The following is a 21,812-nucleotide window of genomic DNA, read 5'->3' as shown; positions in this document are numbered from 1 at the left end:
ACCACAATCAGCGTCAGAGGCTCAGGCAAAATATTTCCTTAGCCATGATTCTGATAAGGCTAGGGCTTGTTCACCATGTTCAACTCTTTGATCATTCACCCAGGAACTTCAAAATTTCATGCCGAGTTTTTAGGCTTCTTAGCCACTTTATCCCTAGAAGTAGAATTACAGCACCTCTTTCTGTAAAATGAATTGTGTGTACCATGGTATGTCTCCTTTGCAGTTTCGCTTCTTTATGTGTACGTGATTGAGGCAGTGATTTTTGGAGCCGTGATGCTCTATGTATATATCGAAAACTTTTTATAATAAACAATGTTTTACAAAAAAAATTAAATTGTTTTCATGATTGTGAATATGGTTAGTAAAATTATCAGAGTAAATCTTGTTTCATGAAGTATGATGAAATAATTATCTATTTAAAGAATAAATCATACAAATTAAATAATCATAAATCTGTTGTCAAAGTTAAGTTGATGAAAATCTTGTTTTATCAGAACCATGAGGCACGCGGCCCGTGCAAGGCAACCGAATCCTCTAACCGATGAGACGAAGAGTTACATCCGGATGTTTGAAAAGCCCTGCACAGATCCCAACCTGGTCCCTTCAAGGGTGAAGGGGAGCAAATAGGTGAAGTAGTGGAGAAGTGGATTTAGGCTATGGAAGAATACTTTGATGTAACTGGCTACAATGAGAGAAGTAAGATCGCTCTCGTCGGGTTAAAGATTGTGGAAACGGCCAGGGTTGCTTGGAGGAATCACTGCGAGACTAACCGTCTCGATCAGAATACCCAGACCTGGACCGATCTTAAAGCTTACCTCCGAAAGAGGTTTTGTCCTTCAGGCTTCCTTTAAACTAAATAAATGAACTCTTGGAACTAAAGTAGGATAGCCGGACAATTGAAGAGTACCATCAAGCTTTTGCCCTTCTCCTCAAATATTCCCCGCAATTGGATGAAGAGTAGCTGATGGCCAGATTCATTCGAGGAATGAACGAGCCATTGGACACCTTAGTGAAGAATGCCAGACCTGTCTCAATGGCCGAAGCTGTAAGAATGGAAAAGGACTTTGCCAAAGCCTTTGTTGTTAAGGTCCTACGCGCCAAAGCCTGCACCCTCTAACTTTAAAAGATTCCAAACCCCGGGAAGTACTTCAAACTTTCCTCCCCCAAAGAGACAGTAGGCCTAAATCAGAATCAGGATATTGGGAGATTAAGAAGTGAAGGAAGACCCTTCCCACACAACACTTTCTCAAGAGCCCCACCTCTTTCAAGGATTCAGAGGGGGATGAGCTCAGAAGTGAGAACCGGTGTTTTGGATGTCAGGGTTTTGGTCACCAGCTCTGAAAGACTGCCCGACTTCTGCCATGTCAAGGGGACAGGGAAGTCAAGGACTGAGAGTGCAGAGGCCATCTCGTCAAAATCAAGGCAATCCCAGGAGAACTCCTGCTCAGCCATCTACCTCTGTGTCCAGAGTAGCCTCAGAGCTCCTTCCCAGAACTGGGGCAATCAAAGAGAAAGAGTTCCGCCTCAGACTGCAGCAGCCAGAGTAGTCACAATAGCAGAAGTAGTGGAAGAGGAAAGAGGAGAGATTTATGCAGCAATTGAAAACCAAGGGCCAAATCACCAATTATCCGTCATCCATACTCCAGCTGAGTATCAGGGTAAGCCTTTTAAGCTTTTGACTGATTCAAGCAGTACTCATTCTTTCATTTCCCCGGGATGCTTGTGTAAGCTAGTCTTAGAACAAAAATCACGGAAACCTATGCAAGTTGAATTGGCCTGTGGGGGAAGATTCTTTTCACTCACCTTGAGACAGATCGTATTCAGTTCAATCTAGATGGGAATTTAACTAACTACCAGTTCAGAGTTATACCTTTGGGAGTTTTCGATGAGACGGGATCCTTGGAATGGATTGGCTCCACAAAAATCAAGTTGACATTCACTGTCATAATGGAACCATTTTCTTCTGTGACCTTCATGGAAATAAAGTTCAAGGAACCGGAATTTCAAGATCCCCATGTCTATAGTTAGTAAAGGCTTCTAAGTTACTAAAAGGACTTAGAAAGAAGCAGCTCATTTATGTTGTCAAAATGAACCCAGTAGACACAAAGTTAAAAGCTAAAGAACCTGAATGGTTAAGTGATTATGATGATTTATTCCCAGTAGAATTAATAGAGATACCTCCAATTTGGGAAGTAGATCATGTGATAGAATTGACCCCTGCTGGAGCTCATCCAGTAGCCCTGCACACGTATAAAATGCCAGTTTTTGAAGCCATCAAACTCAAGGAACAGCTTAGACAGCTGTTAGAACAAGGGTTTGTAAGACCCAGTGTTTCACCTTGGGGTGCGCCAGTTCTCTTTCAGAAAAGAAAGATGGAACGCTAAGACTCTGTGTGGACTACAGAGGTCTCAATCAGCTGACAGTTAAGAATAAGTATCCTATTCCCAGAATTCATGAGCTTCTGGATAGGCTAAGTGGAGCCCAGATCTTCACAAAGATAGATCTCAAATCAGGGTATTATCAGATCAGGACTAATGAGCAAGATATCCCAAAGACAGCCCATCAATACTCGGTATGGGCATTATGAATTCATTTTCATGCCATTTGGATTGACAAATGCCCCAGCTACATTCAATCGCCTAATGCAGGACATTCTCAGAGAATACTTGGATGATTTTGTTTTGTTTTCTTTGATGATATTCTGATTTACTCAAAGAATGCAGCTGACCATGAAGCTCATGTCAGAAAAGTTCTTGAGATTCTAAGGAAGCACCAACTCTTTGCAAAAAAGAGAAAATGCACTTTCTCTGCCAACCATGTTGAATACTTGGGCTTTCTGGTATCCAAAGATGGAATTTTCCCAGATTCCGCAAAAGTCCAAGCAGTCGTAGATTGGCCTGAACCAAAGACAGTGAAAGAAGTCAGAGGATTCTTGGGATTGACTGGTTGGTATAGAATTTTTATACCAAAGTATGCTCTCATAGCTTCCCCCCTTGACTTATCTTCTCAAGAAGAATATCCCGTTTCAATGGTCTGCCAGGTGCCAGAGTGCTTTTGATAAGCTGAAGACTGCCTTGGTAACCAATCTCGTTTTGAAGTTGCCAAATTTCTCTCTACCCTTTGAGGTAGTAACTGATGCCAATGGTTTTGCCCTGGGAGGTGCACTCATGCAGGAAGGTCATGCAGGAAGGTCATGCAGTGGCCTATGAATCCCGAAAAATCAGAACGCATGAGAGAAATTATGTTGTCCACAACCTGGAACTACTTCAAGTAATATATGCCCTGAAGTTGTGGAGACGTTACCTACTGGGTCAAATATTCACTTTGATGACAGATCATCAGAGCTTAAAGTGGATCTTCACTCAGAAGGATCTCAACATGCGCCAAAGAAGGTGGATGCAGACCCTGCAAGAATTTGATTTTGAAATCAAGTACCGCCCAGGCAAAGAAAATGTGGTAGCAGATGCCCTTAGCAGAAAAGCCTCCTTGCTTGCAGTTACTATAGTGTCAAATCCTTTGATTATTGAAGTAAGAGAGAAGATCATGCAGGATAGATTCTTTGACCCTATTGCTACCCTACTTATGCAGGAAAGCAAAACTCCACAGGAGTTGAACCGAGTTCAATGGTATAGCCTGGATGATGGAATTATGTATTATAATCACAGGTTATGCATTCCCAATGATGAGGGAACTAAGGGTCAAATTCTGAATGAAGCCCATGAAAGCCTTATTGCACGACATATCCAGGTTTCATCAAAACCTACATGTCTGTGAAGAAAAGCTTCTTTTGGCTTGGTCTAAAAAAGGATGTACTTCCAAAAAGTCAAGGCGCCGAGAGAGTAAAAATGCCTGGGAAGTTACATCCATTAGACATCTCCCAGATGAAGTGGGAATGTGTCAGTATGGATTTTATTACTGGATTACCTTTAGTGTAATCAGGTTACAACTCCATCTTCGTGGTAGTTGATAGACTAACCAAAGTTGCCCATCTGATTCCAATAAAAGAAACCTACACTACAGTGGATGTGGCCAGAGTGTTCCTCAAGGAAATCTTCAGATTGCATGGCCTACCTAGAAGAATAGTAAGTGATCGAGACCCGAAATTGACGTCAAGATTCTGGACTGCATTTTTTGAAGCAGTCAGAACTTTCTTTGATCTCAGCACAGCTTACCACCGCGAGATTGATGGTCAAACTAAAAGGGTGAACCAAGTAATTGAAGATATACTTCAGTCATGCTGTGGAACCCAAGAAGTGGCTAAGCTATCTGCACCTAGTCAAGTTCACCTACAATGCTTCTTATCACCGAAGTATTGGGATGAGCCCTTTCAAAGCTCTGTATGGACAAGATTTCTTAACTCCATTAACTTGGTTTGACACATTGATTAGGGTCGAGATGTCCAGACAGATGCTTGATGACATGAAGTAGCAGCAGATGCAGTCAATTCACAAAGATATAAAAGCTGCCCAAGATAGACAAAAATAGTATGCAGATAAGAAGAGGACAGACAGAAAATTCAAAGAAGCAGATATGGTCTTCATTCGAGTACGCCCCAAAAGAAGTTCTCTATCTCTTGGGAAGTACAAGAAGTTATCCCCCAGATATTGTGGACCATATCTGATTATAAAGAAAGTAGGTGACTTAGCCTACGAGCTTCTTCTGCCTCCTGATCTCAAAGTACATAATGTATTTCATGTCAGCCTTCTTAAAAAGTATATACCAAGCCCGAATCATGTGCTTGATGATGAAATCTTAACTTCTTCAACCCAAGGGTAGATAGAACTCCAACCTAAAGAAATCCTTGATGTTCGAGAAAAGGTTCTCAGGAATAGAATTCTGAGAGAATTATTGGTTAAATGGAAGTTCTATCCTTTTGAAGATGCCACCTGGGAGAAAGAAGCCGAACTACTGCGGGATTACTCCTAGTTTGCGAGATGAGGACATCTCGCATTTTTCAAGTGGGAGAGAATGTTAGATTCCTCCCCAGCCCCTCAAGATGTCCAGTATCTTCCCTTGTAATCAATCCCCTCTTATGATTAATAAAAGATCTTGTTTCTACCTATTTTGGCTTAGAGAGAGAAAATATTCTAGAGAGAGATTATTCAGATTTTAGATATTTTTGGATGGAAAAATATCTCTTCTTATTAAAATATCTTGTAATCAATCCCCTCTTATGATTAATAAAAGATCTTGTTTCTACCTATTTTGGCTTAGAGAGAGAAAATATTCTAGAGAGAGGTTATTTAGATTTTAGATATTTTTGGATGGAAAAATATCTCTTCTTATTAAAATAAATTCTCCCGAAATAGAAGTTAAAAAGATTTTCAGAAGGTGCATTAGAAATAAATTATAATCTGTTCAAAAGGCCTTATCCTAAGGGTCTCGATTTTCTGAAAATTTTAAATTAAGGTTCTGAGGGGCCAATCAGATTCATCCAAATGTATCGAGGAGATAATTTGAAGAAATAAAGAAAATCCACCAAAAAATGAGTAAATACTCATAAGATGAAGAGTGGACTAAGGACCAAAGGAAATTCTAAAAGAATGAATTTTTGACACCTCATGAAGGAGGAGCCTATTTCACATGTGTGGTGGAGTTTTAAATTCTTAAATATTGAGATATTTCATCTCTCCTCTCTCCTAATTCAAGTCTAGTTCCAAAAAGTAAGCTAAATTGACCCAAAAATGGTCAGAAATTGACCAAACTGATCTGAAAAATTCTAGAATCAGTTTGCTTGGTTAGAAGCTCACTTTTTCCTATAAATAGAAGCCTCCCCCTTTGTAGAATCTTATAGTACTTTATGCACTGTTACTCTACTCCACCACCCAGAGCCAAAAATAGTGAATTTATTGATAATTCATTAGTTTTTGACCTTTCCCTCTTCAAGAGTAGATCCATCAAACCATCAAGCCAAAGGAAAACTCATAGAAATTCAAGTAAGCTAGAAATCTTACTTTTCTTTATTCCTTTTAATGGTTTCCTAATTTCTGTTTTCTTTAAAATGAAAAAATGATGTTATGCCTTATTGGAAAGGCTTTTCCCCTCTCTTCATTCTTAAATTCAGCCCTTCTTTATCCTAGATAAGTAATCAAATTGTTAGAATTAAACTTTTCATATTGTTTCTCTTTTAAAAGTGGAATTTGATTAGTTTAGAATGCTTTAAACCATTTGGGATAATTTTTAAGTAACTTGAGGATAGAGAAAAATTGAAAAATGGTTAGCCATACAAAGGAGGTTATGGCAAAATTTTCTTAAATTTTGTGAAATAAGTTTTATCTTTTATTATTCAAAAAGAGTAATCCCCACCATTTGTGTATTCTAAAAGTGTTATTTTCATTCTAGGCAAAGAAAAATGCATAGTAGAAATATTTTTATTATAAAAGTGTTATTTCCATTAAAATTTAAATTCTATACATGGAAAGATGCATATTGGTTATTTTTTATTATAAAAGAGTGATTTTCATTAGATTTAAATTTTATGCATAGAAAGATGCATATTGGTTTTTTTTATTATATAAAAGAGTGATTTTCATTATATTTGAATTCTATGCATAGAAAGATGCATATTGGTTATTTTTTATTATAAAAGAGTGATTTTCATTAAAATTTAAATTCTATGCATAGAAAGATGCATATTGGTTATTTTTTATTGTAAAAGAGTGATTTTCATTAGATTTTAATTATATGCATAGAAAGATGCATATTGGTTATTTTTTTATTATAAAAGAGTGATTTTCATTAGATTTAAATTCTATGCATAGAAAGATGCATATTGGTTATTCTTTATTATTATAAAAGAGTGATTTTCATTAGATTTAAATTCTATGCATAGAAAGATGCATATTGGAAATAATTTTTTTATTATAAAAGTGTTACTTTCATCAATATTGATTTTTTTGCATAAAATGATGCATAAAAGAATTTTTTTATTATAAAAGTGTTACTTTCACCAATATTGATTTTTATGCATAAAATGATGCTTAAAAGAATTTTTTTTTATAAAAGTGTTACTTTCACCAAAATTCATTTTTATGCATAAATAGATGCATAAAAGAAAATTTTTTAATTATAAAAGTGTTACTTTCATCAAAATTGATTTTTATGCATAAAAGATTTTTTATTATTATAAAAGTGTTACTTTCATCAAAATTGATTTTTATGCATAAATAGATGCATAAAAGGAAATTTTTCATATAAAAGTGTTATTTCCATAGAAGTTGGATTTTATGCATAAATAGATGCATACAGAATTTTTATATCAAAATAAGAGTTCTCTTTAATCCTATGTTTAAATCCCATGAATATTGGTAAATGAATAAGTAAAGCCTCTGAGAGAAAATTCTACCGTTTCATATTCTCTAGGATGATAATGAGAAAATTCAGAATAACTATCGAAGTCGAAATTTTAGATAAATGATTAATTTGTTTCTCATAGGAATTCATGATTAGTTTTAAATTCAGTTAAGCAAAATACTCAATGATTGAAATTCAGTAAAGTAGTAATTGAAATATTACCCTTCGAGAAAGTTAGTTCAGGGAGAACCTTTCCAGACTCAAACCCTGAATCAGACTATGACCAAGACTTAATCTCCTTCGTCAGTTTCAAGAAAAGACGATGTGAGACCAGTTTAGGAAAATTTCACTCAAATCACCCACCGAATCTGAAATCAAGTTAAGACCCTTGATTTTGATCTGAGGAACAAGGTTACAGAATTCAAGAAATTCTGTTGGGAATTTAGACCTGTGATCTAGAAGTATTAGGATAAAGATTTAAGATATACCCATTGTATTCAAAAGAAACTATGGAGTCTTCATCATCATCAAGGAGAAGCTGCCAAGAGAAGATATGCTGCTGATTATGCCTCAAGAAGGTTGGTTTTGTGAAGTTTTGCCTCAAAGTTTTGTGTTTGAGCATGGAAAAATGCTCAAGTATAAGGGTTGCTTGATGGGATGGAAGAATCCCAAGGTTCTTTGCTTCCAAGCAAAGAGTGTAAGAGGTGCAATGCTTGTCTAAGAAGGGACAAGCGGTTATGGGCTTGGAAGAAGTCCATGGTTGAGCACATTGGAAAGAGTGATGCTCATGGTTTTGCTCATAGAAGATGGGCAATGTTTGGTGGAAGCTTTTGGAGTTTTCACATTGGTTTGCACCTATGGTTTCGTTTGAGAGACCATGTGAAGAAGCACCCTTGAAGTTTGTATGCAAGAAAAAGCATAGAGAGTGCAAGTTAATTTGGGAACTTGCAAGGCCATGTTGATGGCTATGGGAGAAACCTCAATGAGAGAGGTTTAGAAGAGGCAAAGAGATTAAAATAAGAATAGATGCATGTTAGAGCTCAAATTTGGGAGCTCTTGAAGGCCATTTGGATGGCTATGTGTGAACCTCATTGAAGAGGTAGAGGAAGCACAAACTTTAAGGTAGCAGGGCAGTGAGAATGCAGCCTCAACAAGGCAGTGAGGATGGTGGATGCTACAGACAAAACACTCAGCAAAGCAGCGAATAGCAGCAGCTACAAAAGTCAGTTTATAGCACATAAACAAGACGTATGATGAGCAAACTGGCAGGACAGCAACTCATCGTAGCGTTTAGAAGAAGAATCTGTAGCGAAGAAGACAAATGATCCCTTCTATGATAACACACCACCGCCTTGCTCACAACCAAAGTGAAGCGCAAAAGGCAGTGTTGGCGAAGGAAGTTGGTGGAAGCCGTAGAGGAAGTAGGCAGTGAAGCCGGTGGAAACTGGTAGATGACGATGCGTCGGCAAGACAGAATGCGATGAAGCAAGAGAAAATGGGTAACAGAAGGCAGCATGAGGTGAGAAGATGAAGCTCAGCAAGGCGGCAGAAGCAGTAGGTCGCCATGGATGGTCGGCACCGCAATTGCGAAGAAGAAGACTGGCGGGCGTTCAATACTAAAGCTGGCCGGCGTGTGCAGATGTCAGAGTGGCAGGCTCCAGAAATATTATAATGAAAAAAAACAAAACAAACCTTAGCCTTGTTAAGGGTTGTTTCACACACGCTTAGTCACATGTTTTTTTTAAAAGGATAATATCCTATCCCTAAAGGATTACAAATTCAAGTTCTTGTTCAAAAGTGAACTTGTAGATGGTGTTTTGAAAACTCTCTCCATGTCCTGAAAAATTGGGCAAATGTCGGCTTGTAAAACAAAGCCGTGGATGATTTTTTAAATTGGGTCCGTTGTCTAGCTTCGGCCAAAATGATTGTATCTTTTTACTCATGATTATGAGGGTAACCGTACCCGAGCTTGAAGCTCAAAACGAGATATGTATTATTCACCCATGGTATGAGGGTAACCATGCCCGAGCTCATCGAGAAGCTCAAAATGGTTGTTGTGATGTGTGCAAGAGCGATGCACGTGTGAGGTGCATGCGCATGGGTTGGTTCCCACCCGAATTTCCATGTTCGAATCGGACTCAGCGGTTCTGCTGTGAGCAAGTTGGCTCAAAATGGACTAGGTGTCTAAGATGGTAGACACGCGCACACATGATTGGTTGATGGACACTCCAATGTATCATTGAGGGGGAGTGTTGAGAGGTAGCGATTGCGTTTGTGCAATGCTACATTGATATGGGTGATGGATGATGGGTGAATTGTGGAACACCTCGATTAAGAGGGGGTGTTGAGAGATATAATCGCGGTGTTGTGTATATGTGGGAAAGCACCCTAGAGGTGCAAGATATTGTAGTGAGATAGGAATGCCACATGTAATATTGTATGGTGTGTGAGAGTTGACCAAAAGAAGTGGAAAAGGAGTTGCCACATGGATGATGACATGTAAAGTGGGATAAGGCTAGAGAGCCTATATCATTGTATGGTTCATTGTGATATGCAATACAAGGGAATAGTGTTGAGTGTGCAATCCCTCTCTCTCTCTCTAGTAATGGAGTTTTTAGTGTGGTTTAATCCACCTTAATTCTTATGCTTAATCTATGTCATTCACCATGACCAATCCCATTTCCAGAATCTTAACAAAGGGTTCTGAACCAGCTGAGTTGTATGGTTGTGAAGAAATGCCTGAATTGCTAGAGCTGGAAGTGTTTGTGGACACTGCTGCTGCTGGAAAGGATCTGGATTTTTGTGTGCAGAAAGGTCAAAATGCTAGAACCTGGCCTTCATTGGTATTGATAAATGGGATGCTAGATGCTGCAATGCCACAGGTTTTGAAGACGAGGAGGTTTGTTGTGGGTGAAGTGGATGGAAATGATTTTGTGGCTATGGTTGACGTCTGGTATGTAGTGATGCAGCCATTGTGTTTCATGGATGCTGGGGAATGGGATGGTCAATTGCAGATGTTTCCTTTTGATCCTGGTGGATAGCTATTGGACCTTATGCTTTTGCTGCTGAGCATGAATGCTCTAGCAGATGGGGGGTTGGCAAAGTATGTCAGGCATTTTTCTGAGAGGTATTCTGGGTTTGTGTACATACGTATGCATGGCAGGTGTGAAGGTTTTGCTTTTGAATGCATTGCCAGGTGTACAGGGTGAATGGTTTGGCTTTAGGCTTTTGCAGGCCTGTCCGGAGTAAGGTCAGCCTACAGGTGCTATCAGCAATTCGATGGCTTGTATGTGTACGCATCTTATAAATGGACTGGGCACCAGGTTGTGTTTGAAGATGTGGAAGCATGGGGGATTAATGTTGCCTTGAACCATGGCAGAAAAGGAAAGTGAGGGATGTAGCTTTGAGCATTGGTGTGAAAGCATTGTGTGGCCATCTTTAGGCCTTGGAAAATTAAAAAAATGATAATATTGAAGTGGCAAAAGGCAAAGCTACGTGGAGCTTAGCGCTGCTGCCAGCGAGGTTGGCGAAAGCGTGGAAAGCTGGCAGGTCAGGTGTGCAGCTGCAGAAAAAGGAAAGAAGCCGCCTTGTTCGTTGGGGGTCTCGTTGAGCGTGAAGGCACAAGGCGCTGTGGCGAAGGGTGCACACCTTGGGTACGAGAAGCAGAGGCTGGACACGGGGGCCTCCTTGTGTAGGGACGTTGGAAGCTGCGGAAAGGGAGACGACTGGTGAAGACTGAGGTGGTCGCTAAGGAGATGCTGGGGCTGGTTGTGAGACAGGTGGGCAGAGGCGACTAGAGAGGAAGCCGCCTTGGTTTTGGACATAGCAGGTGATTGTTTTGGGTTTGCGTGGACTGGTGAAGGGCCGCCGTTTGGCTGGCGACAAAGAGGAGAGACGCTGTGTGGAACCGTGGGGCTCTCGAGCATAGCCCGCAGGCACACAGAGAAGGGGAGGTCGCCCTGGAGAGAAGCTGCAGCCAGCGGGACAGCTGGCGGCGTGGACGAGAACGTCTCTGGTCCGGTGGTGTGGCGGTGGTTGGAGCCCCCTGGCAACCACGTGGTCGTGGGTTCATGTGAGGCTGGCGCTAAAGGCAGCGGACTAGCGTCAAGGTGATGAGCTGGCGAAGCTGTGACAACTGTAAGGGTGGCTGCCTTGGGTACGTGAAGCGGTGGTTGGTGCGGGTGGTCAGTGTAGAGCTGCTGGGAGGCCGCCTTTGAGGTGAGGAAGAGCTGGATGTGCAGTTGTTGCAGGTGCAGCTGGATGGAAGCAAAGGGGATAGGCAAAGGGTGGCTGGTGTGGGCCGCTAGGTGAAGCCGGAAGTGGAAGCACAGGTAGGTGCTGGAGACAGGGCTGTGGACAAGTGATCGTGCAGAGGCTGGTGGGGCTGATGGCACGTCAAAGACAGAGACAAGGGACAGGTGGTGCTTGGTTTTGTTGTGAGGCTGATAGAGGATCAGCACAGAGATAGTGAGAGAGAGAGGTGTTTGGGTAGCTGCTGCTGGCGACACACACAGAAGTGATGGGCTTACAGAGAGTTGAGGGTTAGCTGGTGGGGCGCCCTCTGAAGAGTGAGAGTGGCCGAGTTCTTTTTGGTGTGGTTAGCACAGCACGCAGGCGAGAGGTTCGCGGTGATTGAGGATGTGGTGTATCCTCGACAGTGAGACAGGTCAGAGTGTTGATGTGTTTGTGGCTAGAGGCTTGGTCGTGAGATGCAAGGTCATAGTTCCTGAGGTGGTGTGGCCGTGGTGGAATTCCCTTGGCAGTAAATCCAGGCCTGAGCGTTTGTGAGTTGTGTGAGTAAGGCTTCTGTGTCGGGAGAATCTTGTATGAAGTGTTTTCTGGAAATATAAATTGCTGGGTGTTTGCTTGGTCTATAGTGCCCCTGTTTTGTGCTGTCTTTTTGGCGTGGGTGGGTGGTGAAGTGTGAGAAGTGTTCCAACCGGTGGCTGGTGGTGCCCCCGTTCGTGTTAGTGTTTCCAAGTTTGGGAGGTGAAGGGCTATAGAGGCACTGGTCTTTCTTTCTTTTTTTCACCTCACAATGGCATGACGGCTATTTCCTTCACCACCATCGGTGGTTACACACCAGCCACCTGTTGTGATGGCCGGCGCCAGCCCACAACATCAAGTATTCTAAGTTTCAGGGGAAACAAGGAGAAGACCTAGATACACATGTTTGGTAGTTTGACAACTCTTATGGTCTGAATGTGCCTCCACCCTTTCATCCTCTCCACAAGAAATCAGTTTTTGAGTCTACCCTCAGCGCGCCGAAAAAGCATCCAGATGGCTGGCAGAATACCCCGTTGGGCTTTTTTAGGATTATGATGCAGTGCATCTGTCTTTTCTACGCCGGTTTCATGTGGAGAAGATAGTAGACCAAACGCTAGAGCGGCTACGGGTCCTCAAGCAAGGCAAGCGCACAGCAGAGGATTATGTTGTAAAATTTTGAGTGATGTTGCAGCAGCGGGTTCCTCAGGCATAGCGGCGGCGAGCCCAAGAAGTCTTGAATGACTATTTCTTGATGACTATTTCTTGAAAGGCTTAGCAAAGGACTTACGCACGGCCCTGGCCAACTGCTGTGGACAAAGCGAATATGTTCGTTGGCGGAGGTCATTGCTCAGTCTATTCTCACCGGGGAGTCGTTGGAGGATAACGATTCCACCACCATGAAGCGATCCAAGAAGAAATCTAACAGCAGCACGTCATGGGGATGCCGTTGACACAGCTCGAAGGAGGATTCGGACACACAGAGCTTGGACAGTGAATCGAAGGACAGTAGCAGAACACATTCTGATGAGACACCAGTGCGGGAGACCAAGAAATCTCACAAAAGTAGGAAGGTCAGCACAGTGCCCGCAGGGTAGTCTTCGGCTGCTAAGTCCACGAAGGAAGTCTGGTGTTCTCGTTGTTGCCGTAATCCTGGCCATCCAGCAAACAGAATGTGCGATGAACGACAAGTGGTGTGTTATCTATATCAACAACTCCCATAACACGTCGGAGTGTTACTATAATGGGAGGGGGCACAAGAGAAGCTTAACTCTCAAAAATAAAAGCTTCCAAATCTTATGTTAAAGCCTCAAACCCCCTTACATTAAAAAAAGAAGAACAAAGTGAGCTTTACAAAAGGAAAAAATTAGGTATTGGTGAATTTCAAGAAATTACAACAAAGCTTATATCTCTCTTTTAAAAAATTGGAAGGCCTTTTGCAAGAAAAAATTTGGGCATCATCAAAGGGGATCAAAAATTGAAAGTTTTTGGAGGTGTTATCTTTGACTCCAGTTTCTTCATCACATCAAGCTGCAGTATTTTTGGATACTCAAGGAATTTGAAGTGGCTCTTTAGAAATCTTGCCAAAGTCAAACGAAACTCAAGCTTCTTGACCACTCTTGGGATTCATTCAGAATTGGAGTAAAAGGACACTGCCAAGATCAACCTTTTGAGAAACTTCAAACCCGAATTCAACACGGTTCAAGAGCTAAGTTTCTTGTTTTTATTTATTTATATGTATCATAAAATTATACTTTCTTTATTTATCTATTTGCAATGGCCAATCTACCTACACAACCCACTATGCAAGAGCAAATTTTTGCACTTCGGGCTAATTGGAAGTGAGTGTGAACTCCAACATAAGCTAGAGCATCATGTGAAGGGTTCACAAGCGTGACAATCACTCTTTTGACTTTGACGTGAGGAGAAAAGCAATCATGTTAGGTTCACTTTCAAAGCTACTTTGTGTGCCCAAAACTCCTGAAAAGATTCACGGATTAGCCAAAAGGAGTGCACTTTCTAGAACTATGATGGAAAGAAAGATGCACGAGTACTTATTACATGGCTCAGTCAATTGGCTGACTATTTTTTAGGTAAACAATTCTTGGAGAAGGACAAGATTAGGTGTTCGTGTAATCACTTGATTGAAAGTGCTTGTGCGCTTTTGCCGCACAGGTCGTAGTTAGCTGGGGACTTACCGAACACCGTATGCGAGCCACGAATGGCTGCAAGCATACAACAAGGAAAGCAAGCTCAAACAGAATGCCAAAGGGTGTGTCACTTACCGCTCAACCGCCGCCTTGAAGGATTCCCGCGTCGCGGTGAAGAAGGAGCTGCCGTCGCCGCTCTACCGCCTCTCCGCCGCCGTGCCGCTACACAGTGCTCGATTGCTCTCTCACTCTCTCTCTCTCTCACACACACACGCAGGAGAAGGAAACCAAAGAGATAAGGCAAGAGCACTCTTGTATTCACAACACATGAGAATGAGGATTTTAGGGTTACATTTGACTCTTATAGGTGATTTGGCCGTTCACACTTGGGCGCCCATACATGGCCGGTCGACCCTAACCCTTATCCTACTGATATTCAAGGTGCGCCTCTCATCGGCGATCACCCAATCCCTTCATCCTTAACATATGGTGCCGACAAGCCCGGCCCATAATCCAGAATATTTAAATTAATGACGTAAAACATAGTACGTCTCAATGTCCATCATAGGTTAACATGCCTCCCTTCCTGATGTAGATTCCGTCCTCGGAAGCTATGGTATGGTAAGCTCGAGAGGGTTGTTGTGGTAGACCGTCTGCAAAACAGGGAAGTAGAGTGAAGGTATGCTGGAATTCAAAAGATATAAAGTGTATAAATTCAAGCATGTTAGACCACAATGGATGTTGCTATGAGAACTTAGTTTAAGGGTCACGTGAATGAGCTAGTGTAGCAAATTAACAGGAGTTTAAAATTATTGAAAGTAAATCAAGAGTAAGCAAGGTGTCAAAGGTTAATCAAGGTTTATAACTGACCTAAGTCAAGGAAAATAACCAAGCTTAATAAATAAACACATGACCACACTGTGTCTACCCTAAGAACAAGTTAATACCACAAGCCTAGGGAAACAAGAAACATCAGAGTTACAGGAGCTTTTTGCCTCTTTTTTTTCTTTTTCTTTTTTTTTTTGCACGTGACAATTTTTACACACAATGGCAACCTTCCTAAGGCAAAACTAACATCGATCCTGGTACCATGTTTAACACAAGGCATTATCCAGGAATCTATTAGCTCACTTTAGGCAAGGCTACCCCCTACCAACCAAGGCATCGGTCTGGAGTAGAATACTCCTCGCCTACCAAGTATCAATAAGGCGATAGGCCAACATTAAAGCACATCATAGACTTGTATTGCCATTTATTGTAGGATTTTTTTTTAATAATCTATTTCTTTTGATCTTCGCTCCTGAACTATAATTTCTTGCATCCTTTCGACAAAGGGGTAATAGCTATGTCCTAGAGGTCAACACACACATGGCCAGGTGTCAAACATTAAGATGGTTTGACCCTAGACCTAAGACAATCGTATTCCAAGGTTAACTAAAGACGTCATGCTGCCTAGGAATATTTCCAATAAAGTTAAGCTTATTAATGATTTACACTAGCATGCAAGTACCTTCAAAAACTAAGTAGTACATTGACAATTTCCATGTGGTCATGCATTATAGTTTATGCAATTGATTGAACAGTAAAAACGAAAGAGAGTGGGTATGGAAGAATTACACCTGTAATTGGAGATCTCCTTGATTTGACGAGACAGCTTGCAATTTGATGTAGATATATTTTGATGAACGTTGCGGCAGTCATGGCTCCTACATAACTAAGCCATTCTGCAGTGGATCTTTCCTTGTTTATTGCAGTGCGTACATTAGCTCGATAGCGTTGGCGCTTATGTCTCGTTTTCTTCTTACCAAGTTTTTGATTTTTGTTTCTATCAGATTCGGACTCACTTGGTTGATCTTCACTTTCGGATGAGCTGCATGAGGTCACTGTCCTAGGCCTTGAGCACCTTGCTTCCACATTTGGGTGAATATTTGATTCATTTTCCTCATCAGGCTCAGGGTCAGTTTCTTCGCTACTTTCAGTGTCAGTGGAGTTTGCCACTTTCTCGCCATCAGGGGTCAAGTGCATAACACCTATCATGTTTATTGGCACTAACGGTGGCATATCTTGCCCCTCAGGTGTTACCCAACTTGTGCCTATATTTCCCCATGTGTCTATGATTGCCGCTAGGTGTACCCAATCCACGTTATCCGACTCAGTCATACCCGGTAGGACATCTATATAAGGAGAATCTTTCCCATCATTAGTCTCTTTTTTGCATGTATAGCAATACCTTAATGGGGCGGAGTGAATAGTGGTATCCGATCAATTATCAATGATAACCTTGCTTCCTAAAGGATGTGCACGACCATTCTCAAGATCAACTCGAATGACAGAGTCTTGGAATTGTAGGTAGACATGGTTTTTCGACTAGTCATGCACCATTTGTGCTTCCCTCATGAAAGGACGTCCTAAGATCATTTGATATGACATAGGATGCTTGGAGAAATCCATTACAATGAAGGTATGTTTTACCTTGTATCCCAGGACCTTGATCTTAAGGTCCCTTAACATTCCAATAGGTTTAGCTATGGTTCCATTTGCCATCTTAACCACTATGTTTGTGACTTCAAGGTGAGGTCTTCCCATAGATTCCCAACAGTTTTTAGTCACAATGCTCACGCCAGCACCACCATCAAGGATTCTCTTTAGAGTTAATCCCTTGGTAGTAATGGGGAGGGTGGCATTAGATTCGTCCCCTTCAAAGTACTGACCCAACTTGTTCACAGGTATTTCAATGACTGAATCTTCATCTAGGTTGGGTTGTAGATCCCAATGTTCCCCTTCATCTTGAAGCGTGTCGGGTCTATCCATATTTGCAAATTGTGGTAACCTCGCCTTTAGTTCTCCATTGAGAAATGCCCGAAGAGCTAAGAATAGCTCAGGATCTCCGTATAATTTGGATATGATTGTGGTTCTGATCTCAGAGGACATGAAATCCATTAGCTTGGACACATTCAACGGTACTTTTTGAGATATCGCCCCTTGACTAGGAACTGGTGAAGACGGAATCACTTCCTCTTTGATGGGGTCAGGCATTCCCTCACTAAACATTCTGATCTCAGAGGACATGAAATCCATTAGCTTGGACACATTCAACGGTACTTTTTGAGATATCGCCCCTTGACTAGGAACTGGTGAAGACGGAATCACTTCCTCTTCGATGGGGTCAGGCATTCCCTCACTAAACATTCTTTCAAGCAAAAAGGGTGTTTGCCCACTTCCTGATGTCCTATCCTCACTTTCTTCCCGAATAATACTAGGTATAGCTAACGGTTTATGATTCCTGTGAGGCTGAACTTGTGTAGGAAACACTGTGTCTGGAATTTTGATTTTTCTCAGGTTTGGCTCCAGTTATCTTTATGTTTCTTCCACCAAACCCCTTAAGTGTTGCACTTGTTCAATCTCCTCAACTGGGTTTGGGTAAGTACCAATCTTTTTCTTGAGGGTTTTTGGCCCACGTGGCTTGTCTTGGGAAGTCTCAGTCAGTTTGGGTGGTCGAGAGGGCATTAACTGACTTGGTTGTGGGGCCGAGGAAGTTTCCTTCTGTTTCCCCTTATTTATGTACTCGCTTGATTCTCCTTCATTGAGCTCCCGAGTGGGTTCCTCCCTTAAGGTAGTGGCTTTGGTCCCCATGGTTTCTATTGAATCAGAATCATCTTCAGGATCATTCATATACACGGGGTCGTCTCCTGTCCCTATGTTAGTCTTTGAACTGGGCTTGGAGCTCGTGGCATTAAGCGATCTCTTTCGTCATGTTTTCTTTTTCTTTGCCTGAGCGATTGATGCAGTATCCCTCTCTTCAAGAATGTAGTTTTGATTTTGAAGCATTGACCGTGTAACTACATTCGCGGGTACAATGGGTGTGGTTCCTCGTGCTTGGTTGGTGACCTCAACCAAATTCAATGGCGTAATCTTGGGTGCATTAGGATTATGTGGACATTGAGCAATCAAATGATCTATGCCACAACGATTACATGTAAGTACCGGCATTCCCGATGTGCTCCCTTGATTTGGTTGCATTTGAGTAGCGATCTTCTGTAGCCTATTAGGGCACTCTGCTACACGATGCGGTCCACCACACTCGTGGCATTGAAGAGGTGGTCTCCTCGCCAAGGTATTAAGGTTTTTTCCTCTTGTGGCGAGAGCAGCCGCTTGATATACAGGCTTGACTTGCCCGAAATGATCCTCCATGTAGTACTAGGGAATCATTTCAAACGTATCAATCTCGTATGGAGCAGTGGGGTCTATCTCCTCTTCATAATCCCCACACGCACTATGTGACTCACAACCCATCTGGTTTATTGGGGTTATCCTTGGGGATGTGGAGGTTGTGGTCCTAGCATTGGCGGTGGTAACGGCACAGACTGGACTACATTCGGATTCCTTGGAACTATGTGCTGTGTGACGGTTGCTCGACAGGTTGTGCAGGCATTAGCGCGGGTACTTGAGGTGTGTTTGACCAGGCTAGTGGTGCCTGATTCGCCAACATTCGCTTAAGTACTAGGCAATCTTTAGATTGATGGCCATACTTACCACATGCATTGCAATTCCCATTGAATTTGACTCTGAATGTGGGACATTCACTCGTGCTATGTGGTCCTAAGCACACCGAACACCATTGTTGCTCTCTCCTTGGGTACATATGGCTATTCTGAGGAGCTCGATTACCCCTAAAGTATTCTTGGACGATCCATTATAGAAAACATGCGGGGTATGCCTGAGAGAGAACCTAGAAGCAAGGCAGTACCAATCTTTTTCTTGAGGGTTTTTGGCCCACGTGGCTTGTCTTGGGGAGTCTCAGTCAGTTTGGGTGGTCGAGAGGGCATTAACTGACTTGGTTGTGGGGCCGAGGAAGTTTCCTTCTGTTTCCCCTTATTTATGTACTCGCTTGATTCTCCTTCGTTGAGCTCCCTAGTGGGTTCCTCCCTTAAGGTAGTGGCTTTGGTCCCCATGGTTTCTATTGAATCAGAATCATCTTCAGGATCATTCATATACACGGGGTCGTCTCCTGTCCCTATGTTAGTCTTTGAACTAGGCCTGGAGCTCGTGGAATTAAGTGATCTCTTCCGCCGTGTTTTCTTTTTCTTTGCCTGAGCGATTGATGCAGTATCCCTCTCTTCAAGAATGTAGTTTTGATTTTGAAGCATTGACCGTGTAACTACATTCGCGGGTACAACGGGTGTGGTTCCTCGTGCTTGGTTGGTGACCTCAACCAAATTCAATGGCGTAATCTTGGGTGCATTAGGATTATGTGGACATTGAGCGATCAAATGATCTATGCCACAACGATTACATGTAAGTACCGGCATTCCCGATGTCCTCCCTTGATTTGGTTGCATTTGAGTAGCGATCTTCTGTAGCCTATTAGGGCACTCCGCTACACGATGCGGTCCACCACAATCATAGCATTGAAGAGGTGGTCTCCTCGCCAAAGTAGTAAGGTTTTGCCCTCTTGTGGCGAGAGGAGCAGCCGCTTGATATACAGGCTTGACTTGCTCGAAATAATCCTCCATGTAGTACTGGGGAGTCATTTCAAACGTATCAATCCCATATGGAGCAGTGGGGTCTATCTCCTCTTCATAATCTCCACACACACTATGTGACTCACAATCCATCTGGTTTATTGGGATTATCCTTGGATGTGGAGGTTGTGGTCCTAGCACTGGCGGTGGTAACGGCACAGACTGGACTACATTCGGATTCCTTGGAACTATGTGCTGACGGTTGCTCGACAGGTTGTGCAGGCATCAGCGTGGGTACTTGAGGTGTGTTTGACCAGGCTAGGGGTGCCTGATTTGCTAACATACGCTTAAGTACTAGGCAATCCTTAGATTGATGGCCATACTTACCACATGCATTGCAATTCCCATTGAATTTGACTCTGAATGTGGGACATTCACTCGTGCTATGTGGTCCTAAGCACACCGAACACCATTGTTGCTCTCTCCTTGGGTACATATGGCTATTCTGAGGAGCTCGATTACCCCTAAAGCATTCTTGGAGAGCCTTAGTAAGGTCGGTCACAGACATTTCAGATATCTTGGGCTCCTTGGCAATAGGTTTTACCGTCATTGGCTAGTGCCCAGATACTTGCGAACTAACGGATTTTGTTTCTGAAGACACCTTTTTACCTGCAATCATCAAGTTGTCTTCTAACTGGATTGCATTGGCAGTGACTGCTTCCCACGTTGTAAGGCCTCTAATGACTAGGCCATTGTAAATGTCCTCGTGGCGCAATCCTTGGATGAATCTATCGAGGAGTTGGTTGTTATTGAAGCGCTCGTCGGGAGTGCAGCGAGAATTTAGATGCTTCAATCGACTTATAAAGTCTCTCACTGACTCCCCTTCCTTGCGTTCAGCTTTTTGGAGTTGAGATGCTACTCCCCAAAGCACACCCTCATGTATGTATTCTTTCAAGAACAATCTCTTGAGAGTGGGGTAGTGAGTGCGCTCTTCAACCCTTAAGGTTCGATACCCATCTCCGGCCTTCCCACTCAAGGTTAAGCCTAAATCTTTACACTTATGCAGCTCATTGCGCTCTTCCAAGGAATCACACACATGTTCAAAAACTTCAATGTGTTTCCTAACATCCTTGTTACCATTGAAGTTTTGAGTGAGCTTAGCCACTTGTACTGCCTTGCTTCTAGGTTCTCTCTCAGGCATACCCCGCATGTTTTCTGCAATGGATCGTCCGATCGTTTGAGCAAACGCTGCAAGATCACCTAGGTGAGCAGGCATAGCTGGTGGAGGCACTTCTGGGATAGCCTGGCGGCTGATAGGAGTTGGCGTTGGTCTGAGTATGTTGGCAAATGACGTAGGATATGATATGTGACTAGGCCTAGCTCCTCTTGGATAAGGGTGGTGATAAGGTGGTCGTGGAGCATACGCCATTGGCATACTAAGAGGCGTAGGAGCTACATGAGCATGAGTAGCGATAGGTACATATGGTTGATAGGCACTGGCACGCACTGCTGTAGGTACTGTTCCACTAGGTAGCGGTGTCATACTAACTACAGCGGTAACAGGTGCATTTTTCGCTATGCTCATCATTGGGGTGGGCCTTGTGGATTCCTGAATGGAAAGTTGAGCCAAGGTTGGAAAGCTAAAGTTACTACTTGTGGGCTCAACCTGCATTGAGACTCCAGGCGAAACAACATACGAAGGGTCTATGGGACTCATCGAGGGAGTCTCCAATTGTGATAGGGTTGGTTGTTTGGCCTTGCCTGTATCCAAAAATCTCATAGGGCCAGTGGAAACTAGGTCCACTCCCCTATTTTGTCTCTCAATTTGGATAATTCTATGAATAACCTCACATATCATTTGCTGTTGCTCTTCTAGATTAGTGGCGCTAGATGTAGATCGTAGGACTTCTAACCAACCTACATGGTATGTGTAACCCGTGTATAGGTCCGTTAGAGTCTCTGTGTGTAGATCATATTCCCAATTTTCATTGAGAAATATCCCATCTAGACTTGATGTGCCAAACGGTTCTCTTGAAGTGGACGCAATGTCACTTCTTATGGATTGGCTTCTAGGGACCTCTACTTTAGGAAGAGCATCGGAATGTGGTAGCTCAGTAGGGCCCTCATTAAACGAAGTAGGTAG

Source organism: Cibotium barometz, chromosome 33 (genome assembly GCF_041138505.1).
Source record: "Cibotium barometz isolate CiBa-2024 chromosome 33, ASM4113850v1, whole genome shotgun sequence".
In the NCBI taxonomy this organism is placed as follows: Eukaryota; Viridiplantae; Streptophyta; class Polypodiopsida; order Cyatheales; family Cibotiaceae; genus Cibotium; species Cibotium barometz.
Note: the sequence above shows the minus strand (reverse complement) of the source record.